At 43.7% G+C, this 18167-nt stretch overlaps 1 long non-coding RNA gene across 1 annotated transcript; it reads left to right on the top strand.

Annotated features, from left to right (window-relative positions):
- Positions 1-1237: 1237 nt before the first annotated feature.
- On the top strand, positions 1238-18167 carry LOC147350448 (uncharacterized). Its single transcript, XR_015148924.1, has 4 exons — positions 1238-1403; positions 13660-13848; positions 14591-14898; positions 16537-18167. It is a non-coding gene; the product is annotated as an uncharacterized LOC147350448 (long non-coding RNA).

The raw sequence follows: 18167 nt of genomic DNA, 5'->3' as shown, positions 1-18167 counted from the left end.
AAAAGAGATCACTCACTGAATAAAAAAAAGTGACAGATTATTTTTGCCATTCTGTCTTGTTCATATCATCAGAATGTGTGGACTAAACTGACACATGGTTTTAAAAAAAGCAGCTGTTCACAATGGTTTTGTGCCTTAGACGTCAAAACCTCAGGCTGGAACTTAAAAGGAAAACGGTCTTTTCTCCCGTTTCTTTCTCAGAGGGTTATTTCTAGCCTTGTTCATCCCTCATTTCATCCGCAGATGATATCTGAGGCCGGAAATGGAACAGTGGTTTGAGGGCTGGCTCTGCTCTGTGGAGCAAACCAAGGTTATGCCCATATTGTCTCTTGGTCAGTGGCTTTCCTTAGCACACTGAAAGCCTTGAACTCTATAGGTGCTTCTTAAATTTTTGGCTTGAACACCTTACCTCACCAAGAGGTTTCACATAAAAAGGGGCAAGGCCTCCTAGAACTCAGAGTGCTTCTTCAGATCAATGGCTCAAAAAGTTGGTGGCATCCACCAGCCCAAGACTGATGTAATTCTTGGGAGGCCTGCTCTGTGGCCCTGGCAAGGGCAGTTGTGGATAGCAGGCTACTGCATGGGCTCACAGAGCAGCAATTATAAGATGACGCTCCTGAAATCCCAAGCAAATATGGCCACAGGAAGTTCGATTCCAGGCCAGGTGTGCCCACTATGTCTGGAGATTGGCATTAACCATGGGCATTCATTTATATCAGTGTTTGCTGAGGCCCTATTGTGACCAGCTTCTGTGCTAGACACTTAGCATATGCTGTCCCGTGGAATATTCTCTTAACAAACCTGTGAGGACAATACTGTCGATCCCCATTTACAGATGCCAAAACTGAGGCTCAGAGAGGTTGAATAAGTTATGAATAGTCACAGGCCAGTGAGGAAATGTTACTTCTTTGGCATATAGAAGGGAGCTGCCTGGCCCACCTCTGGGACAAGGAAGCTGGGAAGGAAGCTCCTCTACCAAAGAGAAAACAACCTGGCTAGAGGCGATGAGGTCCTACTTCCTGGGAAGCAGTGGGCCCAAGGCCATGGGAGGGGCCTGAGGGGTCACCGAAGGGTAAACTTGGGGCTCCTGTCTGGTAGGTGGTGGTGTTCACTCTGAAAATTCCTATGTCTGGTGACAAAATTACAGGTGGGGACCAGAAGTGGTTTCCGAGCATGTGGTTAGAGTTCGTGGGAAGAGGAGGAGAAGGAAGGTCAAAGACACTGGAGGATGTGGCAGCAGCCAAGCAACACGAAGGCTGTCACCGCTCCTGAAACGTCCTGTTTGGAACCACGGAGCCTGTCCCTGCCTGACAGCCCCCCACGCCATTTCCAGACGTGCCAGATGGCCTTGCTGACCTGCATCCACTCAGTTGGAGCAGAATGAGTCCCGTGTTGGCTTTGGGGTAAGTTCTGAAGAAGGAAGGTGGGATTCTCTGTTTCAGTCAGAGCAGTACCATAGGGACTGGAAAGCCCAGGCCATGGGGCTGCTGCCAGAAAGCACATTCTTTGACCTTCTGTGGTGGGTCCACAGAGTGGAACCAGGTGTTCTTTCAGCCCATGCCAGAATGCATTGGCTGTCCGACTGGCCACCTGCCTCCACCCCACCGACAGGGCTTTTGGCTGGCCCTCTACCAAACAGCTGTGCTGGGAGCCACAGGTGGCCGCCCACGCTTGTGCCCAGGCCAGCAGCTGCATTGGCCTGACTCAGCCTGGCAAGATGGACCTCATGCACCTATGCCCTCCACCCCAGCTCCTCCCCAAACCAGGTCACTCAACAGGCTGCAGAGAAGGAAAACCAAAGTGTACATGCACTAAGGAATTGCTTTTGTGTTCCAAAGGCAAGCAAAAAGCATGCTGTTCTCTTCCCCTTCTTTCAGTATCATCAACTTTGGTATTTTATTTTTAACCATTCAAATCCAATATAAATGAATCAACATTTAGTTCCTGTTTGTTGCTTATGTTGTTGTTAGAATAAAAAAACCTCCTGATGCTTTGTATCTATACAAATATAAAGGCAAAGGAGGATGACGTCCAAGTTAAAAGAGATAATGTGTACTTATTATCTAGATAGTAGTAAGAATGGCTTGATATTTTTAAAAAAACACTCCCAGAAGTGACTAAAATGTGAGTTTGAATTAAAATGGGTAGGGGAAAAACAGTTCTCACAGCTGACCTAAATGCAATAAAGACGAATTTAAGAGCTTTAAACTTTGAAACAGAGAAAAAGTAAAGTTGAGAAATTAAATACATTTTATTTTGAGATTTAAAAGGGGAAGTGTATGTTGAAATTATGAAACAAGATAATAACCTGGAGCGGACACATTTAGCTTTCAGGATTTTCTGAATGTAGGCTGGGTCAGGAAGATGTTATTATTTACTGTGCCAGGAGCCAAGTCCCCTCCAGTGTGGGAAGCTCCTGCTGAAGGGAAGGAGGAGAGGCCCCACTGTTTCATTTTTTCCCATATTTAATCTCAACTGCAGAAACTACATGTACCAGCTATCTCCTATGTCTGGCTTTTAAAATCAATACTTTAGAACTTAACTCTCCAAATAAGTGCTGTTCCCTTCCATGTAATCACTGGAGATCACTCTGTACTCATCCTAAGAGCAAAATCATCACTCAAAGCTGTCTTAAAATTGCTTGTTTAGACTATCTCCCCGAGTAAGATGGATTTGATTTTCACAAAATTTCAAAACCAGATCTGATGAGTAATTTGCATATAATCATTTTGGCTACAAATATCTTCTGTCTTACAAATTGACCCCAGGTGATACCACAAAAACAACTCCAAATACGCTTTGAGCAAGTGACTTTTTTGAAGGATTTCACTCATTTGGATGCAAAAGTGCTGGTGTTTTGTCTAAAAATTATTGGCATTACTTTATAATCCAATTTAAGACTGATATAATACATGCTTTTGCTAAATATCCCTATTTCTACTTCTAAAATTAGCTGAAACCTGGACCACCTAACCTGATGTGTTATCTGTTAGGGAGAAGAAAGATCTCTGACCTCTTAGAACTGAGTCAACTCTTAAATACAGGAAGCAGAACCACTTCTCAGACCCTGGAGGTTAGCACACAGCTGTCCTTTCAGGATTCCCTTCCAGAGGGCTAATTAACCAAGGTCTATCAGCACCGCTAGCAAAGCTGCCGCCAAGTGCGCAAGACTTGGTGCTCTGCTTCCTCACCATTGGGAAATGCCACAAGTTTACACAACTGTCTGTGTGTTGCATTCCTGCAGCTCAAGTCATTTCCCATTTTCTTAAATGATAATTCCAAAATGAGCCTTGTCCTCTGAAGTGAATTGGCTCCATGTGGGGCTGACAAGCCAGCACTGAGTGTCTTCTCCCTTAGTCTGCCTCTCTTCTAGAGTTTTCAAGGAAGTTGTTAATGATGTGTAAACAGATACTCAAACATATGGGGTCGACTGCTACTGTAAGGAATTCCAAGTGGTCTTTTGAAGAAGATAGTTACTCCCTTACTTATTTAACTTTGAAGTGTGAATTTTTACCATGAGTTTTTTTTTTTTTTACATATAAAACAGATACCCATGTAAATATCAAGACACAAACCAAAAAAAATTTTTCCCAAGATTTTTGCTGTAACATGCCTTAAAATTCACAATTTTTGTATCTTCCTTCCCACCCTCCCCCACCCCCACCAAAGTCTGGAAAATTCCATGGACAGAGGAGCCTGGTGGGTCGCAAAGAGTCGAACATGACTGAGCACACAACACTCCACTCCCCACCCCCAAAGAGCCAGATCATTTTAAATTCATACCCTGTCTTTCCAAACAGCTTCAAAAAGTCTCCTTGGGTGGCCAGGAATTCTTGTTCCTCAAAATTAGTGGTGACAGCTATGGTCAGGGACACTTTTGGAGTCCACTGTCACTCCAAATCAAAAAGAAAACTTCACTTTAAACCTGTTTACAGTCTCCCCTCCCCCCCCACCACCACCAACAGTCTAACAAATGGATCTTTTTCATCCACTTCATAGTAATTAAGTTGCTGATAATTGCCTAGGAGAAAAGCTCTGATAAGACGATGGGATCCCTTCAAGAAGTGTATGAAGAAAATAATAAGTGATAGTGTATTTATTTAATGTAATATGTTTTATAGGAATAAGGGGTGCTGAGAAATTAGAACTGTTTCCCGCATTGTTGAAGATATTTGATTTTTTTTTTTTTTTTGCTTTAGGCAAGAAAGTATCAACTTTATTTTGTTTTAATTTATTTTGGAAATTTTCATGCATATGCAAAGAGCAGAGAGACTTGTTTAACTACTCAGCCTTCTTCACCCAAGTTCTGGCAGTTATCAACACATGACCAGCCTTTTTTCCATCTACACTCCTCTACTGTGGATTATTTAAGCAAAATTATTTCATCATTAAATATTTTAGAATGTGGCCCTAAAAGATAAAGACTTTGAAAAGAGACCACACTACTATTTTATAAACACTTATATTTTCATTGTGAAATTGCATTTGCTCTTTTTAAAACTGTTGTCCTCAAACTTAAGAAAGTAAAAAAATTGTATATGCCACTTAATGAGCACCTACTGTATGCTCTATATCCGGTCAGGTCATATTAGAAGGGGCTTTCTGTCCATTATCTTATCATAATATTGATTTTATCAAAGAGGAAACTGAGGCTGAGAGAGGTTAAGAGACTCATCCGCTGGCATGTTGTGCCCAGCTGGACTGTAGAAAACCAGGATTTATGAGAAAACAATTCTACTGCCAGTGCCTATCCTTTGTTGCAAATCACATTTAGGAAGAGGAACATCCAACATCCCTCTCTGCTTGTTGATCCCAGAAGAGTGGTCCCAAAACAAGTAACTCATGGAGAAAAACAATTCCCTTCCTCTGGCCCTTCCGGACCATGGGTGCTTCCAGCCTAAGTTTTGTAAGACAGTGTTGCCTTCCTGTAACTGTCTTGCTGCAAATGATTTCAGCCATATTTTTCTTTACAATCAGCGAGTCAATAGCTCCCCTAGTTAATGAAACTTCTCTCAAATTCCAACTCCACTGCAAAATTTCTGACTGTAACCATACGTAATTAATTGTAGCAAGTTCAACTGTGTCGTTAAAAGTTATCTGTAGGGAAGTGTTGTGACGTTTGCAAATAGCTTTCAAAGAATTGATTTTTTAAAATGGGGCAGGTGTAGAGAGAGAACAACAAATATAGCAAATGTTAATAATTGGTAAATATAGGTGATGGGTAAATGGGAAGAATGTTCATCCCCACAGAATGTGTGGGCATGTATTGCATGTGTATACATGTATATGTGTGTTCACATGCATGCATGTGTGTGTGTGTGTGTGTGTGTATGTTTAGAGAGAGGAAGAAGGAGTGAGCAATGGCTTATTGATATCTCAGTCAAAAAAAAGAAAGCTTAGTGAATTAGTCTTTCCTATCCTTTTTCATCTTTATAAGCAGGAAACCAAGTGAAAAGCAGGACTTGGAATCACAAGTCTTTCATGTAAGGAGTAGCCAGAGAGGAAAGCAACTGGGCTAAAACCCAATTCTGAGTCTTTGTCCAAAAATGAGTTTTTCTCAAGTTGGAGCAGTGGTTCCCAGACTTTCAGATTTCATGGACCACTAAAATTTCAAACTACTTTGAAGACAGATGTAGAGTGGCTAACTTTTTGCTCTGCCAAGCAAAGACATTTTTCTAAAATCTATCCTTTCTAAGAGAGAGTACATTTGAACACTAAAAACATGGAAGTTAACTATCTTATTCTTATTTTTCCGTTTAACCTCCTTTTCAACTAAGAAGGCTTTTAACTGCATGTATACAACACTAATAGCTGGATTTCTCTGGTGGCTCAAACAGTAAAGAATCTGCCTGCAATACAGGAAACCTGGGTTCAATCCTTGGATTGGGAAGATCCCCTGGAGTAGGAAATGACAACCCAGTCCTATATTCTTGCCTGGAGAATCCCCATGGATGGAGGAGCCTGGTGGACTGCAGTCCATGGGGTCACAAAGAGTCAGACACAATTGAGCGACTAAACACAACACACGAACAACACTAAGGGCTTCCCTGGTGGCTCAGTTGGTAAAGAATCTGCCTGCAATGCAGGAGACTTGGGTTTGATCCCTGGGTCAGGAAGATCCCCTGGAGAAGGAAATGACAACCCACTCTAGTATTCTTGCCTGGGAGATCATATGGAAGAGGAGCCTAGCAGTCCATGGGGTCTCAAGAGTCAGGCACGACTTAGTGACTCAACCACCCCTACCACTTACAACACTAAACAAGTGACTGGAACACTAAGGGCAGTGCAGTTCCAGTTCCAGACGGAAGCCCATTGTTCCACAGGGTCCTGGAGGAACCCTGGAGGTCCCTCTGCCTGTCTCCACATGCCTGTGGCTTCCCTCATGTGCAGGATGGCCATCGCAGTTCCAGGGGTGCATGCAGAAGAGTCAACTGCTCGCAGAGGGCACTGTCATGGAGACAGAGTGCTCCCAGAAGCTGTAGCACATGGACCCTGAGAACACAGAGGCTGGTACTAAGCCTCACTCTATGTTCCAGCTCCAAAAAGGCCGAGATGAAATCCGCAGTGTCTCTGCTACTGGTGCCTAGGATCCACTGTTTGTAGGGGACTAGGGACAATATCACATATCTGAAAGCCTCCTCGGGGGCAGAAGCCTGGTGTTTGGGAGCTCTTCACTTAGAGCTTCCCATGCTGAGGCCTGTAGCACCTGCTGAGCATATATCCACAGTCTAAGAAATGCTTTCCTTAGTTTCATCCAAGCTGAGAGCAGAGATTTATGTAAATAATGCTCAAAATCTTCCTGCATTTCAAGGGAGCCTGGAGAAACCTGGCCAAATGATATCATAGCTCTGCTGAGAAAAGCTTGAATCATCTCCCATCATTTCACCCCCAATTGACTGTGAACAACTACTCATCTTTGTTAACTGCCTTATTGAATTATTCATGAAAGCAAAAATATTCAGACCCACAGAACTGGTCTTCCTCTGCTACATAAAGGAAATTGTAACAGCTCCTAGTGAGAGTTGTTAGTGTAATTAAAATGAACGTTTTACTCTCTTGACAAGCTATGGAAAATGTGATAACCCACAGATAATTTTAAAACAGCATCTTAGCTTGGAGCTCCAATCTTTTTTGAGACATGTACTGAAATTGTATAAAAGAGAAATGGCAATTTTAGCAAAAACTAAAAAAATAGATTTCCAGGATTAAATGACAGAATAAAGTCATAATATAGAATCTGTCTTCCCTCAATCCAATAAAATAAACAAGAGAGTTTTTTAAAAGACTAAAAACATCACCAACAACAAGCCAACAATAGAGGCGGAATAATTTTCTGCTGTCTGTATTGAAAAACAGTGATTGAAGGGAAGTCTTGTGCAATCCACACAGTTCCATGCAACTCCTACCTTTGAACCTACCCATCATAACTGGTACTCAGAAAAGAAGGTGAGTCAACAAAATCCTAAAAATTCTTACTGATATTCTCCGACATGGGAAGAACCAGTTTGAGGGACTGAATCGGTGGCTCTAGGAAAAACAGACCTAAGCCGTCAACAGCAGAAATTTCTGCTTACCACAAACTTCAGAGATAAGGACGGCCACAGTCTATGGACATTCCTCAAAAAATTCAACCTAGAATTACCATATTTTCCAGCAGTTTCACATCTGGGTAGATAACCAAAAAGACTGAAAGCAGAGACTCGAGACATTTGTACAGCCATGTTTGTGGTGGCATTATTCACAGCAGTCAAAAGCTGGAAACAACCCAAGTGTCCATTGACAGATAAACAAAATGTGATATATACAATGGAATATTATCAGCCTTAAAAAGGAAGGAAATTGTGATGCCTGCTACAATATGGATGAGACTTGGGAACATTATGGTAAAGAAAACAAGGCAGTCACAAAAAAAACACATACTGTATGAAGGTACCTAGAGGAGTCAACCTCATAGAGACAGAAAGTAGAACAGTGGTTGCCGGGGACTGTGGGGAGGGGAGGGAAGAGTTATATTTCATTTGAATTCTTGTTGAAGAAAATGAAAAAGTTCTGGAGATGGATGATGGTGATGGCAGTACACGATGTACATGTGCTTATGCTAAGGAATTGTGTTCATTAAAAAAGTGTCAGTTGCTCATTGTGCTCTGAGCGACCCCATGGACTATAGCCCACCAGGTTCCTCTGTCCATGGGATTTCCCAGGCAAGAATACAGGATTGGTTGCCATTCCCTTTTCAAGGGGATCTTCCCGAGCCAGGGATCAAATCCCAGTCTCCTGCATTGCAGGCTGATTCTTTACTGTCTGAGCCACCAGGGGATTACCTTCCATTAAAAAGACAATTGTAAATTTTATGTTGTGTATATTGAATCACAATTTTAAAAAGAAAGTCTATGAGGATTTGCTGTCTCTGTCACCCTGCTTATTTAACTTATATGCAGAGTACATCATGAGAAACGCTGGACTGGAAGAAGCACAAGCTGGAATCAAGACTGCTCGGAGAAATATCAATAACCTCAGATATGCAGGTGACACCACCCTTATGGCAGAAAGTGAAGAGGAACTAAAAAGCCTCTTGATGAAAGTGAAAGTGGAGAGTGAAAAAGTTGGCTTAAAGCTCAACATTCAGAAAATGAAGATCATGGCATCCGGTCCCATCACTTCATGGGAAATAGATGGGGAAACAGTGGAAACAGTGTCAGACTTTATTTTTGGGGGCTCTAAAATCACTGCAGATGGTGACTGCAGCCATGAAATTAAGACGCTTACTCCTTGGAAGGAAAGTTATGACCAACCTAGATAGCATATTGAAAAGCAGAGACATTACTTTGCCAACAAAGGTCCGTCTACTCAAGGCTATGGTTTTTCCTGTGGTCATGTATGGATGTGAGAGTTGGACTGTGAAGAAGGCTGAGTGCTGAAAAATTGATGCTTTTGAACTGTGGTGTTGGAGAAGACTCTTGAGAGTCCCTTGGACTGCAAGGAGATCCAACCAGTCCATTGTGAAGGAGATCAGCCCTGGGATTTCTTTGGAAGGAATGATGCTAAAGCTGAAACTCCAGTACTTTGGCCACCTCATGCGAAGATTGACTCATTGGAAAAGACTCTGATGCTGGGAGGGATTGGGGGCAGGAGGAGAAGGGGACGACAGAGGATGAGATGGCTGGATGGCATCACCGACTCGATGAACATGAGTCTGAGTGAACTCCGGGAGTTGGTGATGGACAGGGAGGCCTGGCGTGCTGCAATTCATGGGGTCGCAAAGAGTCGGACACGACTGAGCGACTGAACTGAACTGAAAGTGAAGAGGAACTAAAGGGCCTCTTGATGAAAGTGAAAGAGGAAGAAAGTTGGCTTAAAACTCAACATTCAAAAATGGTCCCATCACTTCATGGCAAATAGATGGGAACACAATGGAAACAGTGACACTTTCTTTTCTGGGCTCCAAAACCACTGCAGATGGCGACTGCAGCCATGAAAGTAAAAGATGCTTGCTCCTTGGAAGGAAAGCTATGACCAACCTAGACAGCATATTAAAAAACAGAGACATCACTTTTCTGACAAAGGTCCATCTAGTCAAAGCTATGGTTTTTCCAGTAGTCATGTATGGATGTGAGAGTTGGACCATGAAGAAAGCTAAGCGCCAAAGAATTTTGACTTTCAAAAGCCAAAGATGCTTTTGAACTGTGGTGTTGGAGAAGACTCTTGAGAGTCCTTTGGACTGCAAGGAGATCCACTCAGTCCATCCTAAAGGAAATCAGTCCTGACTATTGATTGGAAGGACTGATGCTGAAGCTGAAGCTCCAATACTTTGGTCACCTGATACGAAGAACTGACTCATTGGAAAAGACCCTGATGCTGGGAAAGATTGAAGGCAGGAGGAGAAGGGGACAACAGAGAATGAGATGGTTGGATGGCATCACCGACTCAATGGACATGAGTTTGAGTAAGGTCTGGGAGTTAGTGATGGACAGGTAAGCCTCGTGTGCTGCAGTCCATGGGGTCTCAAAGAGTCAGACATAACTGAGTGATTGACCTGAACTGAAAGCACTGTGGAGATTTTGGGGAAAGACCCTCAAGCCCACAGGATGGGGATATACTAGCTACATAAGTGGGTCATGTTATAGGGCTGTGGTGGGATATATTGTTCTTCCCAGCTGCTCCTTTACTTTCTCATCCTTGCCCTTTGCCCTGTGACTTGAGGTGGCCCCTGCTGCAGAATAAAGTCTATTCCCTGTCCTGTTGACTTTGGGCTTGGCCATACGACTTTCTGTGTTTAGTCAATGGCATGTGAGCAAATGTGACATACTCTGTGTCCTGGCCATTTGTGGTTGGCTCTTTCTTTTTACTTTCTGCCATGAGACTGACTTGTCCGAAACAGCACCACTTAGGTGGTTTCTATTCTGAATGTTCATCTGAGTACATTGGAAGCACACATCCCCACTAAGATATAAGGAGAAAACGTTGACACATGACCCCCTTCCTGTGCCTTCTCTTCTCTCCATAACACTCTTCCTCCCATCCCCCTAGGGGCATGCTTCCTGAAAACAGTGCCCCAGATAGAATGTTCTTTTTCTGCCACATGCCTGGCTGCCCAATCTTGTGAGCCAGGTCCAGCTGAAGATGACTATTCTGAGATTCCGTTGTGAAATCTTTCTCCAAATTTATCTAGAGAAATGAAAACAGCCCATCCTTATGAGCTCATGGGAAAATCTTGGCACTCTTGCCAGAGCATCAGAAAGGAAAGGCCATTGCTTCAGACAGACAGGGATGTCCAGACCTGGAGTGAAGGGAATGCTCCTCATCATAGCCCCATTCCTCAACTTCCTTCCTCAGCTCATATAAATATACCCTCATGGTTCTGGGTTTTCTTCTTTTTTCCAATATTCAGAATTTCTGTCCTATTTGAGATGTATAAGCTGTTAAATCCAAGGCAGATCTTTTCTTTACCGATCTAACGCTACAGGAATTCTTGCCTGTTCCCTCAGTGTCTGCCCAAAATAGGTACAGTTATGAGAGCAGCTCCTGCCCACAAAGTGTGGGCTTCTATCCCCTGGGCTGCAGGGCAGACAGAGAGGGTTTTTAGCTAAGAAGGTTTGTGGCAGAAGCCTGGATGCACACACTTGCCAGACAGAAAATAGCCCAAGATGATGATCTCAACTGAGTCTTGATTGCTGCTAATTTCTAGTTACTGTCCTGAACACAGAGTTAGAAACAGTCTGTGCTCAGAAAGTTCGCTGTCTAAGTTGCCAGTGGTGGGCCCTGTGCATGAGACTGGTCAGTAAATATCATTTGATGAGCCAGAGGTCTTTCGTGGGGGACAAACTGGCTCCCTGAAGAGTTCACGCTCTCAGTCCAAGAGGAGAGAAATGGGATTCCGCCAGAAGTCAAAGTCTAGCCTGTTTGAGAAGTAGTTACAAAATGATAGATGATCCTGCCTGTTTATAAGCGGGGAGCGTTTCTGCCACAGGGCTCAGGTACTTCTGAACACAGCTCCTGCCCCTGCCCAGAGGCCTCAGGAAGCTTCAAGGGACAGAATCGTCCCCATTTTTGAGAAGGAGAAGTGGAGTTATGGAGATGTGAGTCAGCTTTTCCATGGCTGTATCGTACAAATAGCCCCAGAGTCAGTTTCCTGCCTCCCAGCCAAAAGAGGCATTTTTGAGACCTCTTGCCTCCTTCTCAGGAGTATTCCTGATACAATGTCAAATATCCAAAAGGTTCTACAGCCCAACATAGTTTGGCTTTGAATCCAAGTTGGCAACGGTTGGTGATGTGAAATGGAGACCTTTCCCCAAAGGGGCAGGAGTGAGCATGACCCAGGCTGGGTCCTCTGCTGGAGGGAAGCAGATGGACACCAGACACCTCTGCTTCCCTGCTGTGTGGCCCCACAGGTGACAGATGGGACAGAGTCGCCTGCCAATCCTCAGATCACCATCTGAGGCAGTTGGCAAAGAACAGACTCCACACCTGGCTGGTCCAGGTGAGACCTTTCATAATGAGCATGTGGCTGTAAGTGCCTCCGTTCAACTAGTCTGGGGCAGTCTGAAATGTCTAGAACCAACTTGAAACAACAGGAAAACTAAACAGCTTCCCCACAGGCATAGATGCCAAGTTGATCACCAGCAAAGGGAAAAATCAATACACTGAGTTATCCTGAAAAATGAAATGGAAGCCAACTAGTTTCACCAAAGAAGCAGGACGCTTAGTTCTTGAAAAGAAAAGAAAAGAAAAGAAAAATTCACCAGACACCACCAAAAAGAATAAAATGCAAAGCCAGGAGGTACCAGTCAGTAGAGACTTGGCATGTTGAACATGGTGGACCAGCTGTCCAAGATGATAAGATTGCTGTTGACGGGTATAGGCCTCCAGGGAGATGGGCTTTGGATGGTGTTGCCATGGCCCGATCACAGTTGTTTACATCTGTTCCTTACTAAAACAGCATTGTACTCCAAGCCCCATGCCTCAGGAACTAGCTGCTGCCCCTTTGGAAGCACAGACAGCCCTTCCTTAAGAATCCTCCAGGCACAGGTCACCTAGAGGGCACTGGGGGACACTGGGGCAGAGGAAGCATTAGTGAGGGGGCAGAAGAGCTGTCTTCCTCCCCTGCCTCTGTCACCCGTCTGATGTTGCTGCTTCAGTTTCCTGTATACTTCCCTACCCCATGTGTTGATACGAGGCTGCAAGGACATCTTGCACGTAAGATGCCAGGTCTTGAGGTTGTTGGTGTCCCAGGACTGTTCTACCACCACAGTGGGCTTGTAAATCTCAAGGGGATCCTGTGTCATCATTTTAGTCACAGGTAGGGGCTTGGACTGCCACTCCCCCCTTAATTCTTAGAGTATTCCTGTGGATTGTTGCTTCCATTGGATATTTGCCAACTAGCATGTGCCCTGTTCCCAGACATGTTTGCTAGAATCTAGTATTCACTCTACTCCAAGCAAAGATACTGAAGGTTCTGGCAAGGCTTAGAAACCTGCTCCCAAGAATCAGTCCTGCAGAAGATTGTTTGACAACTTGTGAGAATCAGCATGACTATCTCTTCGTTAGAGGAAGGAACCGAGAAGCTGTGACTAAAAATGGAGATGGAGCACTTAATGAGATAAAAAGATTTAGATGACCACAGTGAGTACATGAAAACAAATAAATTCATGGAAGTTGTGAGTTGAAAGCAGACTGTGAAGGAGGACTAGATGTGATGCATTATGGGGTGCCTGTTCAACCCACTCTGAGAAGGGGCCCCTCATCCATCAGAGCCGTACCTGTTATACGCGTTCCTGCTGCCTTGACCAGAGCTGATAAGGTGGGTCCTTGGGGTGGATAGGCTTCCCTGGTGGCTCGGATGGTAAAGCAATGCGGGAAACCCGAGTTCAATTCCTGGGTTGGGAAGATCCCCTAGAGAAGGAAATGGCAATCCACTCCAGCACTCTTGCCTGGAAAATCCCATGGATGGAGAAGCCTGATAGGCTACAATCCATGGGGTTGCAAAGAGTCGGACACGACTGAGTGACTTCACTTTCATGAAAATCCCATGGACAGAGAAGCCGGATAGGCTACAATCCATGGGGTCGCAAAGAGTCAGACACGACCTACAATCCATGGGGTCGCAAAGAGTCAGACACGACTGAGTGACTTCACTTTCACTTTCACTTTTGGGGTGGATAGGCTGATGGAGTTTCCCTGAAAACGTGGAGTTGGAATTTAAGAATGTGGTCAGTCTCTGGCTATGACTGGACCTGCAGATGTATAAACTTCTTCTCTGTGAAGCAGACATCTTCTGCCGTGCACATGGTGATACTGGAAAGCTGACCTATCTAGAGCAGAGAAGAAGCAGACACACAGCGATAAACAGAGGTGAGAGTCCATACAGCCCTAGGAGAGAGACGTTGCCTTAGTTCCTGATCGCCACCCAGTCCCTTGTGAAAGCAGCTCCTTCCTGCTATTTCATGAGACACTTCTCAATCCTTATACCATGCCCTCCTTTTATCACTTTTACTAGATTGAGCTCATTTCTATTACTTGTAATTCTATAATATAATTGTACAATGTAATCATTAGGAATTCAAGAATCTTTGCTGATCAATTGAAGAAGACAAGACTTCATTCTACTACAAGCAATGGGTTCTATGCATAGTCAGTAAATCCGTAGCTCCTCGAACCATCACTTAGACAAAATGTTGAAATGTATTCTTCACATAACAGCCACTCAGTGAATGGTTCTTGAATTACAAGTCAGGATAGGACTAAGTCATGCGTAGGCCACTATTGTATTTCAGTAAAGGAGAGGAAGACAATGAGGAAAAATTGCTAATAACTCTTACTAATCATCATGACAATTGAATGATCTGTTGCTTGGGAAGTGATTCCTGGGGGCTTCCTTCTCCTCTGAGTAGTTTATTTTCAGAATATGTCTGTATATTCTGGCACCTCATGGTGTTTAGACAGTACAGGAAAGGTAATATTTATGAAGTCTTCTTTTATGTATGGTAACTACAGACAGATGGATCTATACTTCAAAATACTTCCAAGATGTTTCCCAAATGCATATAATTATTAGACAAATGCTAGGAAGAAAACTTAGACATTTCCTTTCCAGTGATACAGGGCTTCTCACCACCTGATGTGAAGAACTGACTCGTTGGAAAAGACCCTGATGCTGGGAAAGATTGAAGGCGGGAGGAGAAGGGGACGACAGAGGAGGAGACGGTTGAATGGCTCAATGGACGTGAGTTTGAGCAAGCTCCAGGAGTTGGTGATGGACAGGGAAGCCTGGCATGCTGCAGTCCATGGGGTTGCAAAGAGTTGGACACGACTGAGCTGAACTGAACTGAACTGAACCCTCTTGCTGGAGATTGTGTTGAGGACCAAAGAGGGACAGACATGAACAAACTAGAAGATGAACAGGTAACTCACCTTATGAGGGGACTTTGCATTAAGCGATGAGGTCTTGGGCTGTAGAATACTTGGCATGGAGAAGAATTCTTAGTCTTCACACCTATCTTTAAATATTTTGATGACTTTCAAATTGGAGAGAAATTAGATTTGTCTAGGGCTATTCCAAAGGAGGAAACTACAGGGACATATTTTTCATCCCCCCAAAAGTGCTCTATCATCCCAGTATTAGGCAGTTGGTATGGCTTCACTACTCCTTCTGCTGATAGCAGCTGCTGTGCTTGGCCTCACGGCCATTCATGGAATCCTGTGACTTGGCCTTACCTGTTTATTTGATATATGTGAATCAGGAACTTCCTTTCTATTGGTATCTTTGCTTGTTAAAGTTGCTGTAATAACACACCACAGGCTAGGTGGCTTATAAGCAACAGAGATTTATTTCTCAGAGTTCTGAAGACTGGGAAGTCCAAGATCAAGGTGTCAGCATTTTGCATTTTGGTGAGAACCCTCTTCTTATTCATAGTCAGAACTTCTTGTTGTGTGCAAGAAGCAAGGGAGCTCTCTGGGATTCCTTTTTTAAGAGCACTAATCCTGGACTTCCCTGATGGCCCAGTGGTTAAGAAACCAGGGCTTGGGTTCAGTCCCTGGTCCAGGAAGATCCCACACATGGCATGGGGCAACCAAGCCCATGCGCCACAACTCCTGAGCCTGCCTGCTCTAGATCCCCTGCTCTGCAACAAAAGAAGCCATCACAGTGAGAAGCCCAGGCACTGGAACTAGAGAGCAGCCCCTGCTCACCACACTAGAGAAAAGCCCATACAGCAACAAAGACCCAGCACAACCAAAATCTTTTTAAAAAGCACTAATCTCATTCGTGAGGCTCCACCTTCATGACCTAAGTGCCTCCCAAAGGCCTCAGTCCCCTCCAGTACCATCATCTTTGGGATTAGGATTTCAACATATGAATTTGGGGGCACAAACATTCAGACTGTAGCAATTGGGTTCATGCTACAAGCAACCGAGAGAGTCCTGCCCATGACCTGTAAGGGCTGCCTGACAAGCAGCAGTTAGTTCCCACAACGAGACAGGTCCTCAGAAAGGCTAGAAGCACCTTCAAGGGGACATTGGGGGAAGTGAAGAGTCAAGATGTCCTCTGCACTGTGATCCCTCCAGCTTCCTGATCACTGAATAATGATAAAAGTCTTTCACAGATTTATTCACTGCCAAGTGGAAAATAACACATGGTCCATGGCACATAAAAAATAAAAAGACAGGAAAATGCTGAGATAAATTAATATTATACTCATGCACAATTTAAATGTACTACTCAGCTCATTTTTTAAAATATCTACCTCTCTTCCTGGCCTGTAAGTTCCTTGAGGACAGGGTTCATGTCTTTCTGGGGTTTGGAAGTTTTGTTTTTTTCTGTAACCCAGGACCTGAAGCAAACATTTTTTAAAGAATTGAATATAGGTGGATATTTGTTTCTTTTTAATAGTTTTCAGCTTTTACAGGAAATGACTTACTTGAATGTAGGGATTTACTTCCAGGAAATCCAGTATACTGGCATGTATACTATCTTAGCCTGGGGTACTATAACGAAATACCATAGAATGAGTGGCTTAAATAACAGATATTTATTTCTCACAGGTCTGGAGGCTGGGAAGTCCAAGGTCAAGGTGATGATCACTTCCGTTCCTGCTGAGGGCCCTGTGCTTGGCATATGGACAGCTACCTTCTCGTCTGTGTGATCATTAGCAGAGAGAGAGCTCCAGTGTCTCCTTCTCTTCTTACAATGACACACTAATCATATCGTGGAGGCCGCATTCTCATGACCTCATCTAAACCTAATTACCTCTCAAAGTCCCCACTACCGAACATCATTTTACTAGGGTTAGGGCTTTGACGTATACATTTTGGGTGAAAACAAACATTCTGTCCATGACACACATTTATTAGGAAAAGAAACTCTCCTTAGTCTCACTCAAGGTCCAGACTTCCTCTTGAAAGAAGAGATACTCCTTAAGGCTGTGCACTGGGTTAAGTTCTGACCTCCTACTTCCCCAAGGGCAGCCTGCCATATTGGAGTTTTTGAAGCAGGCTTTTTCATATCCTGGGGTGGGACTGGGCCTTGTGGCAGATTGTCCTGCTGCTGTGAGACTATATTAGTGTCAGATTTCTTACCTTACCCGGACTGGACAAGACTTGGAAGCTTCCCTCTGGACATCAGTCTTGACAAAATTAGCCCCACCCAACTCCAAACAGAAGGCACCACAACTCCTCCATAATCTGACCCAGGGCAGCAGAAACTGTTAGAGTGTGTAAGCAAGATTTCTTGGGGCCATCATCGTTCCCCTCTGACCCCAACTGCCTACCCTCATGGCCTCTCAGATCACCACTGGACAGGGGCCTCAGCTCCCCCTTCCATAAACAGGTGCCAATCACCATCCAATAGCAGCCATTGGATGTGGGAATCTGAACATATTGAAGCACTGGGGAAATTTAAGTTGTAATTTTTTTTTTTTTTTTAATAGAGTACAGGCCTTTATAGGGTGAAGGTGACCAGACAGAACTGTGATCCCTGTTCTTGGAGAGAAAGAAAACTTAAAAATCATTTAATTATGACTTTGGGGCTTAATATTAACAAGCTCAAAAGTTTTCCAACACCCTTCCACAAAGCCTGTCAGCCTCCAAATGATTTCAGCTGCTCCAAGACAATCCACTCTGTGTCTGGGGCATCAATTTGATTTACAGAGCATTTCAAAATATTTATATATTTTTTAGGGTTTCCATCACGGCCTCAGCCAGTAACCTGCTGTGTTTGAAAATGTCTGGGCAGTAATTGTCATTGTTTGCAACAGCTATTTTGGACTCCAGCGAGTGCTGTGGCATTTTGTAGAATCTAGGAATGCAATTACCAAAATTGTATACATAATCCAAGTGACCTCCTGGCTTCAGAAGCTCAACCCCTAGGGAAAAAAGGATAACAACAGCAAAACGTTTGTTTAATTTTTCTTCTGTAGTTGGTCAGTGGTAGGTGGATTATATTGTGGCCAATTTGGCAAAAAGATGATTAGTGTAACAATTCCTTATAAGTACAAAACAATGTTGAATGAAACATACAAGAAAGAATATGACACGGATGGCAGGCTCTTGTGACCCACTTTCTTACCTATGTGTTTGTGGAGGAAACTGAGGGGGCATCTGGGTCCTGTAATGACTCATTCCTCATGATGCAAGAGATTGCTTTTACCAATTAAAAGTGTGTACTTTAGAAAAAA

The sequence above is a fragment of the Bos grunniens genome, chromosome 20, assembly GCF_055505025.1.
Source record: "Bos grunniens cultivar Pamir isolate PY7600 chromosome 20, Bosgru_T2T1.0, whole genome shotgun sequence".
Classification (NCBI taxonomy): Eukaryota; Metazoa; Chordata; class Mammalia; order Artiodactyla; family Bovidae; genus Bos; species Bos grunniens.
The sequence above is the reverse complement of the archived record's forward strand: the minus strand, read 5'-3'. Positions and strand labels throughout refer to the sequence as shown.